The 11,696-nt window shown below is 36.9% G+C and overlaps 1 pseudogene; it reads left to right on the forward strand.

Annotated features, from left to right (window-relative positions):
• The first annotated feature begins 8,701 nt into the window (after positions 1 to 8,701).
• Positions 8,702 to 11,145, forward strand: LOC134757546 (tigger transposable element-derived protein 1-like; annotated as a pseudogene).
• The last annotated feature ends 551 nt before the right edge of the window (positions 11,146 to 11,696 follow it).

Genomic DNA, 11,696 nt, shown 5'->3' on the forward strand with positions numbered 1-11,696 from the left:
TTGACAAACCATGATTGTATATATTTATGGGGTACAAAGTGAGGCTATTATTTTTAATGCAATATGAAATAATTAAATCAAGCTAATTAACCTATCCATCACCTGGAATATTTGGCATTTTTTGGTCATAAGATTGAGATTTACTCTCAAGATATTGAAATGTACAGTAATCAATTATTAGCTATATTTACCATTATGTGCAATAGATCTAAAAAATCATAATCATTCTTTTTATCTAATTGTGGCTTTTTACCCTTTGATTATCATCCCCATTCCTCCCACCTCCCAGCCTCTGGTAACCAGCATTCTATTGTTTTGAGGAAGCACTTCTTAAAACAATAACATAGAAAATATTTCCTCTTTAGTGGCAAAAATTTGAGATTTTTCACATTAGAAATTATCAGTATATAGAATAAGTTCATAGAAAAGCATTTAATAAATTTAGAATATTTATAAAATAATCCGATGAATAGGATACATGTGTTAGAGTCACTATTGGGCAGTTTAAAAACTGTTTGCTTGTTTTACAAAATCAACTAGAATGAGGTGGGAAGTTATGCTTATCACCAAGGGGAAGAGCTATCTAAGATTAGAAGTCATGTTTGCCTTGGAAAAAATGTCAAGCTGCCATTATACGCTGACTAAAATGAAATATTTTGTCTATGTGGTATTTTTCTATGTTTTGTATGAAAATAAACACAGCAGCTCTGAGAAATAATTACACAATTATTCTGTAGTCTTTGATTTATACTAAGTAGTTAATAAAACTAGTCTTGAAATGTCTTTACTGTCAGTGGTGTAGTTCTCCGATTTTAATCTTTCTGCTAAATGTTTTATGTTATTTCTCATTCCAGTTCATGATGTTATCACTATTTCTGATAAAGGTTTCCTCAGACTAAGGAAATCAGGTCAACTCACTTCTGCTATCCATAAATGCATTGGATCTGGGCATCTATTTGATCAAATAAAAACAACCAAAGTAGTTGAAATTCTGAACTGAGTCAAGGTTGAAGCCACACACTATCAGGTTTTTGTTGTGGTGGTCCATAATTCCAATATTTCCACGTCTTTCTTCAGTGGGAGATAATACATCTAAAAACTGTTGAGAAAAATGTTTTTCTTCTACTCGCAGAATAATACATTTAAACACACAGACATATTTAAAGCTGATTTAAAAAACATTTTAATAAACAGCTTTTTAATTGTATCTTTGCACAGGTCAATAAACAGATAAACACAGACAAATATTGTCTTACAATTATGAGTATGGCTCAATCTTAGCTTTTTTTCTATTTTCCAAATATGACTGCCCTCCTACCTATCATTTCACTTAAAGTGATATAAAAAAGGGTCCAGGATAAGAAGAAAGCTCAAATGATTTCAGTTATTGGATGAGAACAAAAATAAAATTACTACTGAAAAACATCTATAGAGAACATATCATCCCTTGAAGTGACTCTAAGAAAAAGTCATGAAGAGAAAATTATCTATTGAAATCTCATGTTAAATAATCAGTAATTACTAAATATAGACTAGTCTTCTTACAGATACTCTTAAGAGCTCCAAGAGACTAAGAAACCTCAAAAGAAAATTGTTACTCTAATTAATTTCTTCAGGATACATTCCTTCTTAATGTAACTTGGCTACTTCTGTCTTACCACATTATAACATATAACATTTACAGAAAGCAAAGCACAGAGTAAATTCAGGGTCATTGCATAAATTACAACCTTGCTGAATGCCCCTTCAATGAAATGGGTTGAGGGGAAAAAATGCTAATGGTTTTAAACAGTAGGCTTCTCTTCAAGACAACTCAAATTCCAATTAATAAATCATTTATATGAGCTCAAATCTTAGCTTTCAGTAGAAGAAAGATAAACTGATCATGAAAGCAGGCAGTCTCAGGGAGGAAAAAATCAAGTTTCTTTATTATGCTTCTAAATAAGCAACAGTCAAGAAGTATAACAAGGCCTACAAAGCTAACAACAACAACAAAAAAATGGCAAAGCTAAATCAAGAGTCACTGATACACGCGAACTTTCCCCCTGAGATTTCTTTCCAGGATAATATATTCATGAGAAACACATTTTCTTCTAGTAAGAGATTAAGTCATGGGGGAAACCTTTCCCCATCTCCTTCAATATTTAATGATACTAGGAAAATATACTGAATGGAATGGTTTGCATTTCATAATGCCATCAAACCTATCATTTCAAGTCTAACATGGTGATAGATGCCCATAGATTTGTGTTCAACTTTTCATATAAGAAACTTCCAGATGTGGTACACTTATTATAAGAGAGTAACTCTAATGGTGGCTATTTCAGGCCAGGCTGCTTGTCAGTAAGGAAGATATTTTTAAGCAGAGGAGCTTCTCAGTGTCTTTCAATCTGTACATTTCAGGTAGTGTTTACATTATCAGCCAGTTCTTTGAGCAAATACTTAAAAGATTGTGTATACACAATCTTGCTTTGCATTTAGTGTGAACTGGACTACACAAATAAGGCCTATGTTAATAGCAGGAAAGAAAAATGGCCCAAACAGCTTTACTTTCTAATTGTTCAGTGTCAAACTGTGTAACAGAATAGAAGTTTTAATTATGTAATTATTTTTCTGCATTAGGCTCTTATTCTTGAAAATGACAGCTATCAATGAAACACAAGACAGAGTCCAGAAATAGATAGGGGTAATATGGAATGTAATATATGGCTAAGATCTCTAATTCAGAGAGAAAAAAAACTGATTATTTAACAAATGATGCTGGAATAAATGGCTATCCAATTAAAAGAAAACAAAGGCATACCCGTCTCACATTACTGACAAAAAGAATCTCACACACATTATATATTTAAAAGAAAAATAAAATAATGGAAAAAATTAGGGGAATAGTTTTGATGTTGATGTAGGGGAGATCTTTCTAAACAACATAAGTAACAAGGAAATATGAAAAAGGAGAGTTTACTTAAAACTTTAAAGTATTGAGGGAAAAAGACACCATAACAAAGATATGACTAAGACAAAGGGCCTTTTGTGGTATCATTATGTCCGACTGTTGGGAGAGAAAAGGGAGTAGGAAATAGTGCCTTCTATCTTCATCTTTCCATGCTATCTGCTAAGAAATGTATCATCCTGACTGTCCTTATTTGTAGACGTATACTCTTTAGAGCTGCATTGCTACTCACAGAGGACAGCAAGGTCTAGCCAGGTCTGACTATTACAGTTGCAGCTACTTCCATACTGTCTAAGTAGGGAGACAGAATAATGGCTCCCACAAATATATCTACATCATAACTCCTGGAACCTGTGAATGAATATGGCACCTAACACAGCAAAAATAATTTTGCAAATATTATTGTTATGGATTTTAAAAATTAAGAGATAATTTATGCACTATAAAATTCATCATTTTAAAGGGCAGAATTAAGTAATTTTTAGTTTATTCGGAGTTGTGCAACCATTACCGCAATCAATTTTGGAACATTTTTATTTCCCTAAAAATAAACTCCATATACATCAGCTGTCACTCTCCATTTTCCTCCAACTCTCTCAGTTTCTAGTAATCATTAATCTACTCTCAGTCTCTATGGATTTGCCTATATTGAATTTACCATACAGTATGGGGTCCTTTGTGACTGGCTTCTTTCACTTAGCATAAAGTTTCAAGGTTCATCTATGTTGTAGTATATGTCAGTACTTCATTCCTTTCTATTGCCAAATAATATTCCATTTTGTGGTTATGCCATATTTGATTTATTTATCAGCTGATGGACATTTGGGTTGTTTCCACTTTATGGCTATAATAAATAATGCTGTTATGAACATTTATGAATAAGTTTTTGATATGTTTTAGATATCGAAGTTTAGATATGGTTTGAGATTTGAAGATATGTTTAATTTATCTTGGGTATAACCTGGGAGTGGAATTACTGGGTCATATGGTAACTCTCTGTTTATGGCAAACTGTGTTCCAAAGAGGCCATACCATTTTACATCGCCACTAGCAATGTAATGAAGATTCCAATTTCTCCATATCCTCACCAACACTTGCTATTATCTATCTTCTTGATTATTGCCAACCTAGTGAGTATGAAGTACTATCTCATGATTTTGATATGCGTTTCCCTAATAGTTAACGATGATGAGCATGTTTTCACATGCTTGTTGTCCATTTGCATTATCTTGTTTGGAGCAATAGGTATTCGGATCCTTTATTCATTTTAACTGGGTTATTTGTCTTTATTGTTGAGTTACATGCATTCTTTATATGTTCTGGATACAAGCCTCTCATCAAATATATGCCACAAAAATATTTTCACATTCTTGATGGGTATTTGAAGCACAAGTCTTTAATTTTGATGAAGTCTGATTTATATGTTTTTCTTTTTTTCACTTGTGCATTTGTATTGTACCTAAAAATGCTTTACTTAACTCAAGATCATAAAGATTTTCTCCCATGCTTTCTTCAAATGTTTTTGTAGTCTTAGCTCTTATATTTAGGTCTATGATGCAATTGGAGTAATTTTTGTGCATAGTATAAAGAAGAAGTAAAATTCTAGTCTTTTGCATATGGATATGAAGCTGTCATAACACCATTTGTTGACAAGATGGATCCTTCTCTATTAAATTATCTTGTCACCCTTGTCAAAAAACAAATTAGTTACATCTACATATTAAGAAAGCACTTCCAATGACACACTGTTAAGTGAGGAAAATAAGTTATAGAATAATGTGCATAATGTCTCATTTTAATAAAAACAAACAGTAACTTTCTATACAAGTGTATATACATTTATATTTGTGTTTGTATACATGCAGGGCATGACATACTTATAGGGCTTGTCTCATTTACAGCTTCTATGGAGATGCATTCCTGATTTTTTATCTTGGTGGTGGTTTTATTTTCTTCAGATCTCCTAAATTCCCATGAAGCCCTAACCATAGTCTGTGGAGCTCCTGTCTATGCAATTGTTGGTCACTTCTTCCCAGTTATGGAGATGTTTATAACGCCCTTCGCAATGTCAAAGAGTTTTCATCTATGTCTAAAAGCCTGCTGAACTTTATAATCTGGCCTCTCGTATATTTCCTTTTGGGTGCCCTCTCACCTCTAGCCAACAGCAACCTTCATTTTCACAAATAACAACACTTTTTTTTAAGCACTCTTGCTGTACTTCCAGTCAAATTACTTGCATGCTTTTTATTAGGCATTTGGGGCCTAAACTTTTCACCTGAACATAAATTAATGGCAGAAAGATAGATCATGTTAAAAATAAAAAGGTTTACAATTTTTTTAAGGAAAAGAATTGGTTTAGTGGCAATCATGTAAACTGAAGAAAGCAGAGAATGGAACACTAGTATTTACAAGTGTAAAACTAGGCAACAGTATGGACTAGTCACTCTTATCAAATATGATCCTTTGATAGGGCTCTCTGGGTTATATTGGGTGACCCACCATGAGAAAAATACATATACTGTATGCTGTGGTCTGAATATCTGTGCCCGCCCCTTAACCCCCAATTTGTATGTTGAAAACTAATTCCCAGTGTCAGGGTGTTTGGAAGTGGGGGATTTTGGAGGTGATTAGTTCATAAAGGCAGAGCCCTCATGAATAGGACTAGTGCCCTTATAAAAGGGGCCCCAGAGAGATCTCTCTCCACTTCTACCATGTGACGACAGAGAGAAAAGACTGCTGTCTGTGAGCCAGGGAGGGGCCCTCACCAGACACCAGATCTGCCAGCACCTTGATTGTGAACTTCTCAGCCTTCAGAATTGTGAGAAATAAATTTCTGTTGTTTATAAGCCGCCCAATCTATAGAATTCTATCACAGCAGCTCTAACAGACTAAGACTTACTATACATTTGGTACTGCAATGGGTCTATCTATCTAGCTACTAAACCACTTTGGTTAGTAACCAACTTCATACATTATTCAAAGATAGTAAGAGTAGGAACTTATTGATCTGCAAATTGCAAACTGTTTAATGATTAACTCGTAATAGCTATTCAATAAACTATATAACTATTTGGCAAATAGCCTTTATATCGCCCAAATAATGAATTAACTATCTTTTGGTGAAAGCCACACATGAAATACCCAACCTGTGTGGGCATAGGCTAAGACTGTACGTATTCTCCCTAGCACTAAAACAGTAAACTCCCTGTGTTAAATAGTTCCTATTAAAAATAAACCCATTTATAACCTACTGCTGATTCAGTAATTCTTATCTTTCATTGCTGAGTATATCATAGGAGTTGTATTTCCAAAATAATATTCTGCTACCATGCAGTCATCTTTACTCACAATAATGTTGTGAATCAGTTGTCTACAAGAAAAAGTAACTGTTCAAGTAAATTTGTCCACTGTCACACACACACACACACACACACAATTTTGAGTTGGAATTTAGCATCTAAGAAACAAATAACCTACGAAAAATCACCAAATTTCCCATTTTCTAACATATCAAGCTAAAAGAACAAAAACCAAGTCAATATGGAAGATGGTTTCACCTGCTTAGCACTCACTAAATGATGCTTACTTATTATCCTCTGGCTCCTAGATTTGTTACAGCAGAGGTCAACAAAACTGCTTGCTCTGATTCAACTTAAAAATCTGATAAACAGGTATTAGGTAACAGGAAACACAAAGGCAAAGATATACTCTCTACTTTCAAGTTTATTTGGGAGACAGGTACACGCTGAGAACTGGATCAAAGGGGTGAACACAGTGATGTGGAAGCAAAAAGTAGAAAGTGATTTAGTTTATCTGAGTTAGGAGTAGGGAAAGTGGAATCATGGAAAGTTCTCAGAATAGATAGCATTTAAGCTAGACCTTACCTTTCAAGATGAGTAATATTTCACTGAGAGGAGAGAGAAGGCAAGTACATTTCAAATAATGAAGACAGTAAGAGAAAAAATATAGAAATACAAAATTACATGATATATTCACAGAATCCCAAATGAAGAGCCAGTGTATATTTATAACAGTGCTATATGGGGAAAGACAGTGGAATTTTTCTGGGAAGTATTCAGTTCATCATTAGAATCATCAATGTGTTATGTAATTTATCTCTGACCTGTCCTTACGCACCAATGAACCTGGCAAAAGGCAGAATTGAGACACGGAGCAAAACTGGAGCAAGAGGCACCTCTGGATGCACTGAGTGCACTACTGGGACCAAGACAACTCAGTGAGTGACCCTGGTAGGAGGCCTGGAGTGGCAACAGAGGGGAGAAAACACAGAAAGAAAGCAAAATGGATCTTAGGGGTTCATGGAGGGTAACACAAGCAGTCCCTTGGCCACTTGCCCTACCAAAAATAGAAGCATCACTAGAGACATTTGACAAAATGCCAATGACCCTGACCTCAGAATTGAGGGAAGAATCCTTCAGTTAGAAATGTTTGGAGTCAAGGGTGAATAATTTGGTTCTGATGAGAGGCAATATAATTTAGTAGTAAGAGTTTAGGCTCTTTAAAAAAAAAGTTTAGGCTCTGGAAATTGACTGCTTGTTTTCAGGCTACCACTTCCTGTTGGACCTTGGACAAGCTACTGAATCTGTATTTACCTTGGTTTCTTCATTTCCAAAATGAGGAAAATAATAGTGTCTACCTCATAGAATTGCTATTTAGAGAGTTAATTAATATATGTAAAGTGCCTAGAACTTTAAATATTGGTGAACAGGCAGAGAAACTAAACCCTAGGGAATATTTTCAAATGTGTTGGAAGTGCTGAAGGCTAACAGGGGACCATGAAGGAATCTAGAGATTAACAAGTGCTAGAAGTCTCTACCACCCCATAGGACTGGAAGACAAAGAAAAGAAGTAGTTTTTTTGTTTGTTTGTTTGTTTTGTTTTGTTTCAGATGGAGTCTCACACTGTTGTCTGGGCTGTAGTGCAATGGCACAATCTCAGCTCACTGCAACCTCTGCCTCCTGGGTTCAAGCGATTCTCCTGCCTCAGCCTCCTGAGTAGCTGGGATTACAGGCGCCTGCCACCAAGCCCGGCTAATTTTTCGTATTTCTTAGTAGAGATGGGTTTTCACTATGCTGGTGAGGCTGGTCTCGAACTCCTGACCTCCTGATCCACCTGCCTCAGCCTCCCAAAGTGCTGAGATTATACGCATGAGCTTCTGTGCCTGGCTGAAAAGAAGTAGTTTTATCCAGGCCTAGGAACTGGGGCTTTCTAATCTTCTAATTCTAAGATTCTTCTAATCTTCTGGCAGTGCCTCCATTTTCTCAACTGCTAGATGCCAGTGTGTAAGGAAGTCTGGGAAATGTAGTTTACTGCAAAAGTGGAAAGCAGAACATAAAACGGATGCCTAGTAGGAAAATACCTGGCAAATCTCTCAGTAAATTTTAGTTAGCAGTCATTACTATATTTTACGTTGGAGCTGGGATACGATAGTCACCTTGCTTCCTTTCATAATCCCAAGAAATATTGATTCTGGGCTGACTACAGATTCTCTGTTGAGAAGCTCCTCTGTTGGAGCAAGAGAGTTCATAGTCAGTTATATCAATCTTAGGCCTTTTAGGATTGTCTGCTTCTATTTGGAATTGCTTACAGGCCTACCTCATTTTATTGTACTTTGCCTTATTGTGCTTTGCAGATACTGACTGGCTGTTTCCCTTCTCTCTGCCTCTCCTCAGGTTTCCCTATTCCTTGAGACACCACAGTATTGAAATTAGGCCAATTAATAACCCTACTTTGGCCTCTAAGTGTTCACATGAAAGGAAGTGTTTCATGTCTCTCACTTTAAACAAAAAACTAGAAATGATTAAGCTTTATGAGGAAGGCATGTTGAAAGTTAAAATAGGTTAAAAGCTAGGCTTCTAGTGCCAGTTGGCTATGTAGAGAACGCAAAGGAAAAGTTCTTGAAGGAAATTTAGAGTGCCACTCCAGTGAACACATGAATGATAAAAAAGCAAAATAGCCTTCTTGCTGATGTGGAGAAAGGTTGAGTGGTCTGGATAGAAGATGAAACTAGCCACACATTCCCTTAAACCAAAGACTAATCTAGAGCAAGGCCCTAATTCTCTTCAATTCGATGAAAGCTGAGAAAAGTGAAGAGGCTTCAGAAGAAAAGCTAGAAGGTAGCAGATGTTTGTTCACAGGGTTTAAGAAAAGAAGCCATCTTCATAAAATAGAAGTGCAAGCTGAAGCAGCAAGTACTAATGTACAACCTTCAGCAAGTTATCCGGAAGATCTAGGTAAGATTACTGATGAAGGTGGCTACACTAAACAACAGATTTTCATTGTAGATGAAGCATCCGTATACTGGAAGATACCATGTAGGACTTTCATAGCTAGAGAGGAAAAGTCACTGCCTGGCTTCAAAGTTTCAAAGGAAAAGATAACTCTTTTGTTAGGGGCTAATGCAGCTGGTAATTTGAAGTTGCAGCCGATGCTCATTTACCATTCTGAAAATCCTAAGCCCTGAAGAACTGTGTTAAATCTACCTTGCTTGCACTCTATAAATCAGACAACAAAGCTCGGATGACAGCACATGTTTACAGTACGGTTACTGAATATTTTAAGCCAACTGTTGAAACCTACTTCTTATGAGAAAAGATTTCTTTGAAAATATTAATGCTCATTGACAATGCACCTGGTCACCCAAGAACTCTGATGGAGATATACAAGGAGATTAATGTTTTGGTTTTGTTTTGTTTTGAGATGGAGTCTCACTCTGTCACCCAGGCTGGAGTGCAGTGGCGTGATCTTGGCTCACTGCAACCTCCCCCTCCTGGGTTCAAGCAATTCTCCTGCCTCAGCCACCCGAGTAGCTGGGATTATAAGCGATCACCATCACATCCAGCTTTTTTTATTTTATTTTTATTTTTCGTAGAAATGGGGTTTTGCCACGTTGGCCAGGCTGGTCATGAGCTAATGGTGTTTTCATACCTGCTAACACTACATCCATTCTTATTCTGCAGCCCATGGATCAAAAAGTTAATTTTGACTTTCAAGTCTTATGATTTAAGAAACATGTTTTGTAAGGACAAAACTTCCAGAGATTGTGATTCTTCTGATGGATCTGGACAAAGTAAATTGAAAACTTTCGGGAAAGGAATCATCATTCTAGATGCCATTAAGAAAATTTGTGATTCACAGGAACAGGTCAAAATATCAACATTAGGAGTTTGGAAGAAGTTGATTCCAAGCCTCATGGGTGACTTTGAGAGTTCAAGACCTCAGTGGAGGAAGGAACCACAGATGTGGTATAAACAGCAAGAAAACTAGAATTAGCAATGGAGTCTGAAGATGTGACTGAATTGCTGCCTTCTCATGATAAAACTTGAACTGATGAGGAGTTGCTTCTTATAGATGAGCAAAGAGAGAGGTTTCTTGAACTGAAATTTACTCCTGGAAAAGATGCTGTGAACATCGTTGAAATGACAAAAAAGGGTTTAGGATATTACATAAACTTAGTTGATAAAACAATAGCAGAGTTCAAAAGGATTGACTCCAATTTTGAAAAAAGTTATACTGTGGGTAAAACGCTATCAAACAGCATCACATGCTACAGAGAAATCTTTCATGAAAGGAAGAGTCAATTGATACAGCAAACTTCATTATTGTCTTATTTTTTAAAATTGCCACAGCCACCCTAACCTTTAGCTATTCGGAGCCAAAAAGGCCAAAGGGATCGTGACCAACTCAGCATTCCACTGGAGGCTATATGATCAAACAGCAAACTGTTTATCATGAATGCAGGATGTGAGAAAACTCACGGCTGCGCCTGCCACCAGAAGGTTTGCTGAGGGCAGTCAGCCCCTGGCGCTGGGCTCCTTGAGGTTATCTACTGGGACATCTAGAGCTTACTGTTCGAGGAATGCAGTCTTGCAAGCCTACTCTGGACTGAGCAGCTGACCTCTTCTTCCACTCCTCTTCTTGCTATCTCTTTTACCAATGAATACGAAGGGCGGTGGAAAGTCTGGGCCCTTGTCCACTGGAGGCAAGATGCCCCTGACCCCTTCTTCCAAACATACTCTTTTGTCTTTGTCTTTAGTCCCCCGTTTGCCCTGCTTTGTTCAGTCCCCCAAGGTCTGTGCAGGTTATGTTTAGCAACCACCACCCTGATCAGTCAGCAGCCATCAACATCAAAGCAAGACCCTCTACCAGTAAAAAGATTAAAACTCACTGAAGGCTCAGATGATCATTAGCATTTGTTAGAAATAAACAATTTTTAAATTAAGGTATGTATATTTTTTAGACATAATGCTATTGTACACTTATTAGACTACAGTATAGTGTAAACACAACTTTTTATATGTGCTGGGTATATTAGTCAGCGTTCTCCAGTGGGACAGGACTAATAGGATATACGTATACATGAAAGGGAGTTTATTAAGAAGAATCGACTCCATGATGACAAGGTAAAGTCCCACCATAGGCCATCTGCAAGTTGAGGAGCAATGAAGCCAGTGGTAGATCAGTCCGAGTCCCAAAACCTCAAAAGTCGGGAAGCCAAAGGTGCAGCCCTCGGTCTGTGGCCAAAGGCCCGAGAGCCCCTGGCAAACCACTCTTGTAAGCCCAAGAGTTCAAAAGCTCAAGGCCTTGGAGTTTGATGTTTGAGGGCAGGAAGCATCCAGCACAGGAGAAAGATGAAGCCTGGAAGACTCAGCAAGTCAACTCTTCCATCTTCTCCTGCCTGCTTTATTCTAGCTGTACTGGCAGCTGATTAAATGGTATCCACCCA

Source organism: Gorilla gorilla, chromosome 19 (genome assembly GCF_029281585.2).
Source record: "Gorilla gorilla gorilla isolate KB3781 chromosome 19, NHGRI_mGorGor1-v2.1_pri, whole genome shotgun sequence".
Classification (NCBI taxonomy): domain Eukaryota; kingdom Metazoa; phylum Chordata; class Mammalia; order Primates; family Hominidae; genus Gorilla; species Gorilla gorilla.